This window comes from Anomaloglossus baeobatrachus, chromosome 3 (assembly GCF_048569485.1).
Source record: "Anomaloglossus baeobatrachus isolate aAnoBae1 chromosome 3, aAnoBae1.hap1, whole genome shotgun sequence".
NCBI lineage: Eukaryota > Metazoa > Chordata > Amphibia > Anura > Aromobatidae > Anomaloglossus > Anomaloglossus baeobatrachus.
Window position 1 is genome coordinate 174664772 of NC_134355.1, and position 16289 is coordinate 174681060.

Below are 16289 nucleotides of genomic sequence, written 5' to 3' on the forward strand. Positions count from 1 at the left end.
TCCCACAGCGATCCTGGCTCTACTACGTCTGAGTTTGCAGTGTAAAAATGTGACCGATCACTGCGGGACACACTGACTGAGCCGCAGAGGTGAAAGTGGTGATGTCAGTGACTTCACCTGATGTCACAGCTGGGGTTCCCATGGTACTGCAGCTGTGACCTCAAGTGAATTGAATTGACGTGAACTCATTGAACTCAGTGACCTCACCTCAGGTGAACTCATTCAAGTCAATTCCGAATTACTGGAATAAGCGATGTGCACACTTTCAGTATTTGGTTGCAGACATTTCTGCACCAAATCTGCATCTATTACATATAAATAAGATCTCATCTGTGATGTCTTTTTTCTAAGCTAACAAATCCAACTTTTTCAACCTCTCATTATATGGGAGGCCTTCCATTCCTTGCAATAATCTAGTTGTCTGTCCTTCAACTGGCTCTAACTTCTAATATCCTATTTGAAATGTGGAGCCCAAAACTGGATCCCCTGTTCTAGATGTGGCCTTACCAGTTATTTATACAGGCATAACAATACATTGAGATCACGGGATCTAATTTTTCTTTTTATATACCCTAAATCTAATCTTGTTTGATTTTATAGCTGCTGCTTGACATTGAGTACTGCTGCTCAGCTTACTTGTAACAGAATACTCATGTCTTTTTCCTTTTCTGTAGTCTTGAGTTTACTTCCATTTAATGTATATGCAGCTATAGGATTACTCCATTCTAGGTACATTACTTTACATTTATCAGCATTAAATCTCATTTGCCAAGTGTCTGCCCATGCAGACATTTTATCCAGATCATTTTTTTTTATATTGTACTATCAAGGTCAGTTTTTAATATCCTACATACTTTTGTGTCATCAGCAAAGACTGACACTTTACTATCTATCCCATCCACAAGGTCATTAATAAAGAGATTAAAAAGAATCAGTCCTAGCACAGATCCCTGTGGCACCCCACTGCTGACTATAGCCCATTTAGAGAATGTGCCATTTATGACTACTCGTTGTTTCCACTCTATTAGTTAATTCTCTACCCGTCTGCTTATATTTTCCCCTAGTCCTTACTTCTGTAGCTTCATTACAAGGCTGTTATGTGGCACAGTATCAAATGCCTTTACGAAGTCCAAATAAATGACATCAGCATTACTAATATCCAGATTTGCACTTACCTCCTCATTCAAACCCAACATCTTGGTTAGATATGACTTATCTTTCATGAATCCATGCTGGTTATCAGATATTATATTATTCTCTCTAATATATTGTTGCATATCATCTCTTAAAATGCCCTCAAAAACCTTGCACAGCACTGATGTCAGACTTACTGGACGGTAGTTGCCTGGATGCACCCTCTTATCTTTCTTATATCATTACCACGTCAGCCAATCTCCAATCCTGAGGTACCAACCCAGTTACAAAAGAGTCTCAGAAGATTAGATACAGAGGTCTGTCAATTACTGAGCTCAATTCCCTCAATATCCGTGGAGGAATGCCATTCAGCCCGAGGCATTTCTTAATGTTTAACTTACTCAGACGTACTTCTTCTTGTGCTAAAATAGTTATATTGGGGAGCCTTTGATTTTTGTCCTGTTGAAGGATCCTTGGAACAGTCTTTTCCTTGGTGAAACCGATTAAAAGAGTCTGATTAATATCTCAGCCTTTTCTTTGTCTTCTATACTTATCCTGTTACAATCTTTTATGGGGCCGATGCTATGTTTTTTTTTTTTCCCTATTGGCATTGATGTATTTATAATCATTTTAGGGGTTTATTTTAATGTCTTTGGCAATTTTTGTCTCAGTAGCTAATTTTGATATCTTGATTTCTATTTTATATTTCCTATTGAGAATTTTATACTCCTGAAATGCTATTTCTGTATTCTCAGCCTTCAAGATTTTGAATGCACATTGTTTTTGTCTTATTATACTTTGTACTGACTTATTTATCCTTTATGGTTTACTCTAATTCGAAGACATTTTATTGCTAGAGGTTATAGGTTTTTAAGAAGATTCTAGTAGTATATCCTTAAACTTGCCCCATTGATGTTTAGTATCTCCAGTTACCCTTTAATTTTTTTAAATCAGCTTTCTTAATATTTCAGATTTTAGCATTTCCCCTTCTATTTTCTATTGAAAATTATATTGAAACTTACCATATTATGGTCACTGCTGCCCAAGTGCTCCCAGAGCTGTATATCTGAAATTATATCTGGTTTATTTGGCAAGACCAAATCTAGCAAATTATCTCCCCTGGTCGGCTCATCTACAATCAGAGGGAAGTAATTGTCTTGAATTGTAGATAAGAACTTGCAGCTTTTAGCACAACCCGAAGATTCTATGTCTCACTGAATGTCTGGATAGTTGAAATCCCCATAATAAGGACCCAATTATCATTATTATTATAATAATTATTATTATTAATAATAATAACTGTCCTTTCAATTTGTTGCAGCATTTCATCCTCTACTTCTTCAGCTATGTGAGGAGGCTTATAGCAAACTCCAATTATCAGTTTTCCATTATTGCCCTCTCTATGTAAATATAACCATGTTGACACAACATTGTTGGAGCTCCTCCCCAATATTGTCATTGAAAACAGGTATAAAGATAGATTTCATAAATTTACACATCTCTCCACCTTTTTTGTCTTTTCTGTCCTTTCTGAAGGTGATGTAACCCTCTACATTTGTCATCCAGTCAAGGCTCTCATCCAGCCACGTTTCCATAATGTCCACCACACCATAATCCATGGTTGATATAAGAGTCTTCAACTCATTCATTTTGTTTACAAGACTTCTTGCATTTACCAGCAGACATTTATTACTATTAACACATTTTTTACTCCTAGCCTCCCTACTTTCCTTAGATGTATCTGCCCCCCTAAACCTGCCTTGAGTCTGACTCCTACTGTCTAACTCTCTCTATACCCCAGCTGTGACCTCAGGTGAAGTGACCTCAATTGAACTCCATTAACTCAGTTAACTCTCCTCAGGTGAACTCAATGAACAAAGCTGAGGTGAGTTCACTGAGATCACTGAATTATCTAGCAAAAAGTGAACGAAAAATTCAATGCGGTTCTGATGCGTTTTTGTCACTTTTTTTTGCCAGGAGATGTAGTGAACTCACCTCAAGTGAACGCAACTTAGTGGCAAATAACAAGAATAAGCTTTATGCACACATTGACTATTTTGTTGCAGAAATGTGTGCACCAAATTTGCATCTTCAGGCAGAAAAACACGCCAAAAATGGGTCAAAACCGCATTACGTTTTTGGCGCATTTTTCTGCCACGAGATGCAGTGAACTCACCTCAGATTAACTCATTTTGCGCATGTTGAGTATTTTTTTTCAGAAATATTTGCATCAAATCTGCATCTCCAGGCAGAAAAATGCATTAAAAATGTGTCAAAATCGCATTAAATTTTTGGTCAGTTTTTTTTGCAAGGAGATGCCTATTTAGTGCAGTCATAGCCAAATCTGGTAATCTGCTACTGAGCTTAATGAGATCACCTGAGGTGAGGTCACTGAGTTCACTGCATCTCTTTGCAAAAAAACGCAGCAAAAGTGCATCAGACTGCATCACGTTTTTGGTGTGCTTTTTGCCAAGAGATGAAGCGATCTCACCTAAACTTAGTTCATTGAGTTCACCTGAGGTGAGGTCACTGAGTTCATTGAGTTTATCTGAGGTCAGTTCACCTGAGGTCACAGCAGGGGTACTGTGGGAACCCCAGCTGTGACCTCAGGTGAACTCATTGCCAGGTTACCGAATTAGGAGATGTGTGCATGTTGAGTATTTGGTTATGAACATTTCTGAACCAAATCTTCATCTCCTGGTAGATAAACGTACAGAATTTGCATTCATTTTAGATTCAGTTTTGGTGCAATTTTTTGCCAGGAGATGCAAATTTGGTTAAGAAATGTCTACAACCAAATACAAAGTGTGCCCATCGCCTATTATGGTAATCCGGCATTGACTTCAATAAATTCACTTGTGGTGAAGTCACTGAGTTCCATGAGTTCACCTGAGGTGGGTTCCCCTGAAGTCACAGCTGGGGTACTGTGGGAACCCCTCCTGTGACATCAGGTAAACTAACTTACGTTATCGATCTCACAGCTGCAGCTCAGTCCGTATGTCTCTGATACCACAGTGGTTGGACATATTTTCTAATGTGACCACACACTGCGACCTCAGATGTAGCAGAGCCAGGATCATCATGGGATAAGATGGCCGTCATCAGCATCACTATTCCGGTCATCAACATGCTGGAGTACACTTTGCATAGTCTGCTGGAGAAGGTGGTGGTCCCAGAAGTATAGAAGGAACCAGAGGAGGATGTGGAAGGGATACCAATATCTGAGGTCTATTCCTCCTATTCCTCCTCCTCTTGCTTTCTCTTGAGTCACAAGCCAACTTTTTTGTAAATGGAGACTTTTAATTGGGTCTTCTTGTTATGTGTTGCCTGTAGTGGTCTCAGAGCACCAGGCTTACACCGGTAACTCATCCACCTCTTTCTGATCAATGTTTAAGCTATGAATCAGTGGAAGAGAATAAATAGGTTGTCATTTCACGCTGCTGAATGGATTCAGGAGATCAAATGAATCAGTGGATTTAATTATTCTAGTTATACACCTTTCAGAGCTAGCATGCTCGTTCTTCAGGAACCAACAATAGCAATGTCCAATTTTTTCAAATGTGGAGACTCCAAGCTAGGTTTCCTTCTTATGTATTGACTGTAGTGGCAGGGCTCTCAGAGCTCCATGCCTACACCTCTCACTCATACACCTTTTAATGATCAATATTTTAGGTAGAAATACTGTGCTAGGCCCTATCCCATGAATCCATGCTGCGCGATTATACTATTTCTACTCTAAGGCAATTGATGCCACTGTCCTAGTAAGAAAAAAAAAACAGTCAGCCGCTCCTCTGACCTCTCCCCACCTCCTCACCCATCAAACATATTACCAAACTCATCATACAGCAGTACCGTCCTAGACAAAGTGATAATAAGGTAGAAGAACAGCATTAGTGCAGCTGCAAGCAGTTGCTGAACAAAACCGATTTTTGACGATTTTTGAGAAAATTGTTTGTGAATCCAAGCCCGACCTGAATGAGCAAAGGCTCACACGGAATTTGAAATTGGTGAACCTTTTTTGAAAAAGTTCGCTCATCTCTAGTCTTCTAGTCTCTAGGGAATTGCACCCATCCCCACAGAAAAGGTGTCAACCTCAACCACGAAAGGCAAATCAACCTCATATTTATTGAAGATGGGAGCCTCAAAGAAGACTGTCCTAAGAACAGCAAAGACTTCAACAGCCTCTTTAAACAAGGAGGAAACATTAGTATCCTTCTTGGTCATATCAGTAAAGCTCGCTTTACATGCTACAATTTATCTTACGATGTGTTGGCGGGGTCCCGTCGTACGTGATGCACATCCGGCATCATAAGTTACATTGTAACATGTAACAGCTACCTGCGATTGCGATTGAACGGTAAAACGTTCATTGCACGCACGTCGTTCATTCCTCATGAATTGAACGTCAGGTTGTTCATCGTACCTGGGGTAGCACACATCTCACTGTGTGACACCCCGGGAACGATGAACAGATCTTACCTGCGTCCTGCGGCTCCCGGCCAGCTATGCGGAAGGAAGGAGGTGGGCGGGATGTTTACGTCCCGCTCATCTCCGCCCCTCTGCTTCTATTGGCCGTCTGCCGCGTGACGTCGATGTGACGTCGAATGTCCCTCCCTCTCCAGGAAGTGGACGTTCGCAGCCCACATTGAGGTCATATGGAAGGTAAGTACGTGTTAAGGGGGGGTTACTCGTGTGTGCGACACATTCAACAAATTGAACGTGCCGCACATACGAGGGGGGCGTTGCAAATCGCATATGATATCGTATGCGAAATTGCAACGTGTAAAGCAGGCTTTCGAGGCTTTACAATAACTGAGAAATTGTTAATGAACTTTCTATAGTTAGTAAAACCTAAGAATCTCTGCAAAGCTTTAAGGTTAGTAGGTTGTACCCAATTCCGATCCTGTACCTTAACAGGTTCCATCTGAAACTTCGATGAAGAAACCAAATGCAACAAAAAAATGTACCTCTAGAACTTTGAATTGACATTTCTCCAGTTTTCAAATAAATAATTGTCAGAAAGAATTTGAAGAACCTGTCAAACATGCTAATGATGCTTATCACGAGAACATGAATAAATATGTCATCCAAATAAGTGATAATAAATTTACCAATCAAAGGGCAAAGACAATCATCAATGAAGTTCTAAAAAAAAATGCCGAAACGTTAGTCAACCCAAATGGCATCACTAAATTTTTAAAGTGCCCTCTGGTGTATTGAAAGCGGTTTTCCACTCATCACCTTGCTGAATATGTATGAGGTTAGTGACCTCTGAGGAAGCCATGTATTTGGTTATTTTTAAGAAGTGAAACGTACGTTAGGTCTCCTGTCTTCTTTTGCTCTGGATAACCTTTGTCCTCTGACTACCCAACACTGTGAGTATATGGGTGATGTATATCTGATCATGGTCAACTATTTTTTGTACACCGCAACATATTTATACCTAATTGGTTAGCATGCACGGGGGTCTCTGCATTCACTTGGTCATATTTGATTAATCATAGATGGTTATTTGGTCATATTATCCCTTTGCTTGAACCTCCGTGATGCTAGTTAAGGTTTGCTGCAGTAATGTTTTGGTGTACTTACAATAATTTTTTTGACCTTTGATCAGATTGTTCCCCTTTTACTCTCTACGTGGGGTATTTAGTCATTACCATCTGACTGTATTTCTGGTCCGTTTATTTTATTCACATCCTTTGCCTTATCTATGTATTGCTATATATGGATCACTTACTGTTAAATATGGACATTGGTTGTTCTACGGTTGTGGATTCTCATTTTAATATTGTTTTCAAATCGCGAGCGCCGGTGATGTTATTGCGCAGGTGCGAGATTATGGGCGGGTACTTGCATGATGCTGGTGATGACATTCACAGCGCTGCCCATAATCTCGCACCAGTGCAATAACATTACCGGCACTCGCGATTTGAAAACATTGCTCAGTCCCGCGATAGTGCCACTACGCATGCGCGAGTTTCCGGAGCACTGCAGAAGATGAGGGTGGCAGCCTCATCTATGTAAATGAACACTGGGGGATGGCGAACAGCGGCAGGAGGGGGGATAACAGCCGAAATACAGCCAACCCCCGGGGCCCACAAACCTCATTTCCATAGCAAAAGGTAATATTTTATAAAGTTGTTATGTAGGTCTGAAAGGGGAGCCAGTAGCAAGATGAACCTTTATAGAATGCAGCCCATGAGCTGCAGAAGGGGATTCCTTTAGTTTAATAGCGAAAATTCTGGTGACAGGTTCCCTTTAACAAACATTTGTAATTTTCTATTGAACATTGTTTACTGACGTGCATTTTTTAACTCCATTTTCTCCTGCATTTCATTAATTGTTCCGGAGTCATGCTCTGTATATATCATCTTAATTATTTTGCATGTCATTTTCCATAGCCATGCTTGTTTGGAATTTTGTTTTGATAGACCATAGCTAGTAGTGTCTGCTGTAAATTTGTTAGTGAACTAGGTAAAAATGTTTTTGCACTTTTCAATGCCTGCTCAAAATTACACAGTCAACCACATTTTTAGGTATTGTTAGTTAGTAGTGCCTGCTTTAAATTTGCTAGTGAACTAGCTAAATAGGTCTTTGCACTTTTCAGTGTGTGCTCCAAATTACGCAGTGAACCACATTTCTACTTAATGGTACTTTTTAGTGCTTTCACAATATTGCCAATTCTGGCAGTAAATAAATAATTCATTTTTTGTGTCATGTGTCTGACAGGTGTGGGCGTAGGGTTGAGAAACATCTGTTTGAAAGGGGAAGGGTTCATCAACCATGAGTGGTAAATTACAACGAGGTTGTGGTGGAAGGGTGAATAGGTGGAGTGTTTGAGGTGTACTTGCGGGAAGTTCTGTTAAGCAAAGGTCTAGTGAACAAACAGCGGCTCATCCTTTACCAAGAGCAATGAGAACAACTTCCATTACTGGACAGCCTACTCCACTAAATTAATTTGGCAGCCGCATATCGCTTCAACTTTGAAATGAGAGTGATAAACAGCAAGTGCTAGAGTGGATGGCAAGCCCTTCATCAAGTGACCTCTCCTCCTTTTCCTGCATCTCAACATAACACGCAGTTCACTCCTCAGAGATGCCACCTCAATTACACTTGTTACTGCCCATGTCACAAATCTCCAACCGGCAAATGTGTGTGGAACCACACATGGGCGAGTCTGCAAAGCTGTTCACACATTTTATTCCACGGGCATCAGAGGTCCGCTCCAAAGATTCCCAGACTCAAGAGTATGAAACATTTACACCAATGCCCAAAATCTTTGTCAGTTTGATCCTGGCCCACACAACGTAGACTCTGAGCAGGATTCCGACCCTCATCAACTGATGTTAACCCCTGGAGGTGGAGGTGATGATAATGAGACTCAGATACCTGAGGCACACGTGTATTGCCCTGTCATATCAGGTCAGGAAGAGGAGGAGTGGAACAACACAGAGCATGACGATGAAGTTCTAGATCTCACTTGGTGTGAACCCAGAGGCATGTAGTTGAGTAGTTTAGCAGATTAAGAGGAAGAGGAGGAAGATGGGGATGTTATGTACTATGCCTGGGTGACATCACATTTGCATTACATGGCTAATGTCCTCAACCTGGTTGTACAGAAATTTCTAGGGCACTATTGTGTCCTAGCTGCGCTGATACAGAAGGATTGGTCACTGTGTGCTCACTTTTTAAAATGGAAATGCCAGGCCACACCCTGTGTGTTGCATGCACCATAGCTCCCTGCTGTACAAAGACACTATGGGAAAATGGGGAGGTCAATTGATGTCACTGTCATGCTGTCTGCCTGCAATGTTTTTTTAAATCTCAAGACTCCAAGATGGGTCTCCAAGTTGTGTCTTGTCTGTGCTGGCAGGGATGTCGGAGCAAGAGCCCTAATCCTGTCACTCATCCCTTTTCATTTTTTAAATATAAATACTAGGCGACTTCCTGTGTGTTGCATGGACCATACCTCCCTACTGTGCAAAAACACTATGGAGAAATGGGGGTAATTGATGCCACTATCCTGCTGTCTGCCTGAAATGTTTTTAAATCTCTAGATTCCAAGATGGGTCTCCAATTTGTGCCTTGTCTGTACTGGCAGAGGTATGAGAGCACTGGCCCTACACCTGTCTCTCATCCACCTCTATGTCAAGAGTCGAGGAAGCTAATGGCTATGCCAAAACAGTGGTGCTGCACTGTAAAATGTGTTTTTGCTTTTTTGGAAGCTTTTTGACCCCTCTTAAAGGTATTTTCTCTGCCTTACATTTGGCCTCCTACTGAATCCAATGGAATTTGAAAAGGTTCGGAGTTCATTTTGGCGAACGTAGTGTTTGTTCAGTAAGGCTCGGCGAACCAAACTTTGAAAGATTCGCTCAACTCTAATGCCTGCACATTGAATCAACCCTCCAGCAGACACTGATGGTAGGCAAAAATACAGTTTACATGAAGAAAAAAAATTGCCTACCATCAGTGTCTTCTTGGGGGGTGGTTCAATGTGTAGGCATTAGAGGTGAGCAAAAGATACAGTCTTACTTAAACTACTGCACTTGACCTGCCTGGATCTTGTACATACTAGAGGTCCAAACTCTACCCTCAAGAGTCAGATGACCACTAAGATCTTCGCTTCCTAAGCAACCATCGAGGGTTCCAAAAACTTCCTAAAGAATTTGGTGGAAAGTACAGAGTAAAATAAGAAAAGCCAAAAGTAAAAGCCTGCCAAGAGAATACTGTCAGATACTAGAGGTGGGGAGACAAAAAGGCGCAATAGGGTCTTACCCGGTATACCAGGGGTGATAGGAAGAAAATAGGTACACTCACCTGATGGGGTTGTGCCAGTCACAACTCCTTAAAGCGCATGTGAGTGTCCACGTGGTTCAAGCAGCGGCCCCATAGATACGTGGTAAAAATATACATAAGAGAGAAAAACGGGTATATGCCGCGCTTAAAAACCACTGAGGCAGAACTGATATTAAAATTTCTTTTTTATTACAGCATTCCAACGTGTTTCAGAGACTAGGACCGTCAACTTCTTCAGGGAAAAAGAAATCATACAAACATCCCCAAGCTGGTGTCTTATAAAGGATCCATACTGCCACGTTGACAGCTATGACGTCATCCGCCCACAAGATTGCAGGGTGATGACTCACAAGCACGTGGGGAGGCAGACACGTGAATGAAGAAGAAAAATTAAAAAAAAAATAAAATAAAATTTTCACATTATAATCCATTAATAAATTATCGCAAAAGAACAAACATTTATAATAAAAATTGTAAAATTTATGATTATTGATTATTTGTGTGAAAATAAAAGTGTTGAGAATTTGAAAAAATGTGTAGAAAGGGAAATGGGAAGGTACGAACCTGTGGAGAATATGCTGGTGGGGAGAGGGGTCAAACATCAACCCATTACTCTAAAGACATCAGTCAATCCTGATTGACAACGGGCTGGTATATGATTGGGGAAAATTGTAAAAGGGACCGCGGGTAGTGAAATTATTTTGATTCAAGATCAAAAAAACATTATTTGGTATATAAAACGTGTGAGCACATAAGTGTGATCCCAGGTCAGTGCTAATCATTCTGGCCGGTAAATATTTAGGGGGAATAGTGGGCATGCATGGAACATGAACATGGAATTATAGAGATTATGCAAGATATGCAGTGAGATAGTTCCTAAATGTGAGGAACCGGTGTGCCCGTAGCCTAGGTTAAAAGAACGTATGCATGAGGGAATAGGACGGGTATCAGCTGTCAAGGTAAAGAGAGTTCAACCCGTGAAGAAAAGAGCGCATGCGTGAGGGGATGGAGCGGGTACTGAACCATCAGGGTGAATAGAGTTCAAACCGTGGGAAAATAGTGGAGTGCTCTTAGAGCCATATCACTCTTGAGGGTGCTTTACACGCTGCGATATCGCTAACAATTTATCATCAGGGTCACGGTATTTGTGACGCACATCTGGCGTCGTTAGCGACATCACAGCATGTCACACGTACTAACGACCTTCAATGATCACAAAAGTGGTAAAAATCGTTGGTTTTGGAGAGGTCGTCCAAACACGAAATGTTGTTGTCAGGTAAGTAACGAGGTCGTTTGCCGTTCCTGCGGCAAAACACATCGCTGTGTCTGACACCGCAGGAACGAGGAAACTCACTGTACCAGCGTCCCGCCGGCAATGAGGAAGAAAGGAGGTGGGCGGGATGTTCGGCCCGCTCATCTCCGCCCCTCCAGTTCTATTGGGTGGCCGCTTAGTGACGTTGCTATGAAGCCGAACGAACCGCCCCCTTAGAAAGGAGGCGGCTCGCCGTTCACAGCGACGACGCTAGGCAGGTAAGTGCGTGTGACGGGTGTAAGTGATGTTGTGCAACACGGGCAGCGATTTGCCCGTGACGCACAACCGACGGGGGCGGGTACACTCGCTAGCAATATCGATACCGATATCGCAGCGTGTAAAGTACCCTTTACTTGTGTTCTCTGCTCTGCAGCACCCTCCCTTCATTAGGTCCTCTACTACTGGCCAACGCTGAACTCACTATGTTCTCGGCTTCTTTCCCAAAGGTCTCCTCCAAATTGCCTGTCAGAGGAACCAGTGTCGCTGCAAAAGGTTCCCTTTAATGTTTTCTTTCTGTTTTGTGCTATTTGCTTCACACCACACCAACTTCACTAGAACATCCCCTTCCTTCACCAGTACTCTAAACCCACTAACTTCTGAACGGGGGTCATTCCGTGTCAAGTGGACCAGTGGTCCCCACTCGACGTTCTCCGATTTTGCTGAAAATTTATAAGGATGTACATGTATGTTTGAAAAGAGGTTCTGTAAATTTTTAGGGCCAGATCTCAAATATATTGGGCACTGTTGACCTTTCACTGGAGGCCCCCCCCCCAAGGCTGCGGCTTCAGCTAAGAGGATTTTGCAAACTTTGGCACATAGCCATTAGAGTTCTATACTGGCTATGATGCTGAAATTTGGCATACTAGCTCAACTTTTGCTGCTAAACGCGATAAAATTATTACCGGCTATGACAAAACAATATTTCGGCCGCAATTTTGTGTCAAAGTAGCTTGCAAAACGCCTCGCATAAAATTTATGCCAAACTTTGCCCATATATAACTCAAGACCAAAAACCAATAGGAACTGGTGCTTTACCCTGTACAACAAACATCTTCATGACTTTGCATTGCTGCAATATCACGGTCAAAGCATATGTATTTGTGAAAATATTCACACCCACATATGATGAAACACTTAAAAAAAACGAATTTTACCTATTTTTAGGTCAAATTTCCCAAAAAGGGTACCCCTAAAATATATTAATTCTGTTATCATTTGAAAGAGCACATTTTTCTCTACAAGGATCATTGGGGTTTTTTTTGGAGTCTCTCCATTTAAGAAAAGAAAAATGCCACTGAACATGGTGTTATGTATGCACGTAATGCATTGATTTTGTGTTTGATTTTCAGATTCTTATCACATGTTACAGAGTTGTATTGTTGCTAGCAATGTCTATTATAATCAAAAACCTATAAACCTATTGACTATTGTTACATTTTAATGCATATATTATTTATTTTTTAGTGATGGAGAATGAAATTGATGACAAAAAGATTCGCATTTCAAGGGTGTCAAATGACCCTTCATCTTTCATTGCCCATGTAGATGGATCTGTCAGATCAGAAATGCCTTTTGTGCCAATTGCAAACCTCCAGCCAGGGCAATACATTGCCTGCATTTACGATAGGAACTGGTGGATTGGAAATATTTCTGAAATTTCAGTCGACGACCATGATGCATTAATACATTTTATGCATCCTCATGGACCAGCTAGCTTCTTTCACTGGCCTGTGAGAAATGATACATGCTGGATTCCCGAGCAGTCGATCATTGCAATAATTCCAGCACCAGCTGCAACAGCAATGGGCCGACAATACAGCTTCTCTGAACCGATTATGTTGCAAATTCAGCAACAATTCCAGACCACTTACTTAGACTGAACATTATGGCTTGGGAACCAACAAAAGATAACCAATATTAGGCTTGGGATCCTAGGCAAAGACACCCACCCTCAGGCTTTGGAACCTGCGATAAAGAGACCACCCGCGACTTGCCTTGCACGGCTATCGGCCATGGCTACTAGGCGATGGGGCTGCCAATTCTCGAAAGACAGCATTATTACAATTCTTAATAGGATTATAATACCAATTCTTAGGGAATTGGTTGTGGTATAACCACCATGGACCAACGCAAGGGTTTGAATAGTGCAGTTAGCATTCATTGCGTATTAATAAATAACACCATGTTCAGTGGCATTTTTCTTTTCTTAAATGGAGAGACTCCAAAAAAACCCCCAATGATCCTTGTAGAGAAAAATGGACTCTTTCAAATGATAACAGAATTAATATATTTTAGGGGTACCCTTTTTGGGAAATTTGACCTAAAAATAGGCAAAATTCGTTTTTTTTTAAGTGTTTCATCATATGTGGGTGTGAATATTTCCACAAATACATATGCTTTGACCGTGATATTGCAGCAATGCAAAGTCATGAAGATATTTGTTGTACAGGGTAAAGCACCAGCTCCTATTGGGTTTTGGTCTTGAGTTATATATGGGCAAAGTTTGGCATAAATTTTATGCGAGACGTTTTGCAAGCTACTTTGACACAAAATTGCGGCCGAAATATTTTGTCATAGCCGGTAATAATTTTATCGCGTTTAGCAGCAAAAGTTGAGCTAGTATGCCAAATTTCAGCATCATAGCCAGTATAGAACTCTAATGGCTATGTGCCAAAGTTTGCAAAATCCTCTTAGCTGAAGCCGCAGGCTTGGGGGGGGAAGGCTCCAGTGAAAGGTCAACAGTGCCCAATATATTTGAGATCTGGCCCTAAAAATTTACAGAACCTCTTTTCAAACATACATGTACATCCTTATAAATTTTCAGCAAAATCGGAGAACGTCGAGTGGGGACGATTTTTAAAACTGGTCCACTTGACACGGAATGATCCACCAGGAACTTTCTTTCCTCTTGTGCTTTTCACCCCCTCCACTGTGGGCCTGCCTTAAAGTTAAACCTATCATGCCTCAACACAGGATCCTGAAACCCACAGGGAGACCTAAACATATCAACAGGGAGGCAATGACGTCTTGCAGTCCACATAACATTAATCCATCTTATACATGGTTTCGTGAGCCCCAGTCGAGAGTCTCAGTGGGCCTTGCTGCATGATGGCCATCACTACAAGACATGGCCACCCACAGTGCACACTGACACTGCTGTATTCACATCACCGGCGTGGCTGGGGCTACAGCATATACTTCAAAGGAGTGGCTGGGGGCTACAGTATATACATCACAGGAGGGACTGGGGGCTACGGTATATAAATCATAGAAGGAGCTTGGGGCTACAGTATATACATCACAGAAAGGGCTGGGGCATAGACATTACTGGGGGGGCATACACATTACTGGGCGGGCATACACATTACTGGGTGGTATGCAGGTAACTGAGGGGCATACACATTACTGGGGGGTATAAATGTTAGTGGAGGGCATACAAATTACTGTGGGGCTTACACATTACCTGGGGGGCATACACATTATTGAGGGACATACATATTACTAGGGGCATAGACATTACTGGTGGGCATAGATGTTACTGGGGTGGCAAACATTACTGGGGTGGGTAGCATAGAGCGCTGAGGGTCCATACATAGAGCTCTGGGGGGCCACATATACAGCTCTGGGGGGCCCACACAGCTATTGTGGGGCACATACAGCTAGGGGAGCCCATACAGTTATGGGGGCACATTCAGCTCTGGGGGGCACATACAGTTTTGAGGGCCCACACAGCTCAAGGAGGGCACAGACAGCTCTAGGGGGATCATACAGATCAAGGGGGCATATACAGTTCTGGAGGGTGGGCCCATACAGCTCAAGGGGACCATACAGCTGCGAGTGGCACATACAGCTCAGGAGGGGGGCCCATACAGCGCAGGAGGGCACATACAGCTCAGTTGGGAGGAACATACAGCTCAGCTGGGGGGCCCATACAGCTTGGGAGGGCATACGCTGTGTTGGGTTATACTGGCTGGCATTTCGATGCTGCTCCTCTTCATCTGTGGGACGAGAGCACACCGCTCACTAGTTCTGCTCACAGATGAAGTTCAATGCACCTGCACACAGCGTTCAACAGTAAACGCTGGGTGTAAGTGGGGATTTAAAGGGTTGGCAGCAATGCAATTCCTGGAACTCGGCCCGACGGCTGCAGGACTGATGACAACAAGTGGGCTCCCCTGGCTGTCCAGGACCCTGGCTCTTGCCTATGTGCACCAAGTGCTGACGCTGGCCCTGCTTATATGACACACTTGCATTAAAACCATTAATGTCTTCAGAGGGAAACATAATCACAGGTCCACCTCCTCACACCTCCTTACTTTCTGTTGCTGGGCAGAATACATCTTCATTACATGACTGCAAAAACATTAAATAGGCAAACATTATAATGCATCACATCATGTCAAAATATGTCTTAAAGGAGGAAACATGGGCAGTATATCCTTTTTTTATTTTTGCAGGTTTAATTGATAACCAATCAGTTGCCAGCACTTGGTGAAAAGGCAATTGTGGTGAGGATGACAGTTGGGAGCAGGGAGATTCGAGCTGTGGACACCTTGGAGAGTGTGTTTTTACAGTGGGGACACAGGACCAGGGGTCTCAAATTCTTTATTATCAAGAACAGGATGAATGGACTAGAAGTCCTTTCATCATTGGTCATACTGCCTAGTCTTATAAACAAATTCCTTATAGTTTCCACTTGCCATGCTTATAAAAGCTGTTGATTTAAGGAATAGTCTCCTATGCTGTCATAGGTTAAGAGGTAGAAGGAGGTAGAACAGAAACACGCAGTGGTTTGGTGTCATCAGGCATATTGGCTCTAATAAGGGTGTGTTTGTCCATCAGACTGCTTTAAAATGAAATGCGGTGCTTTGTTGACCTTTGGGTCTCCAAGAGGGGATGAGGTGGAGCTCATTCTGATAGAGTAAGAAAACTGTGATTAAGCTGCCTGTGACACAGATCCTAGTGGGCCCATAATAAATGGTACCAGGATGGCTCTTAAAAGGAGAAGACTTTCTATGTGCTCCTCCAGGCCAGCGAAATACAGTGC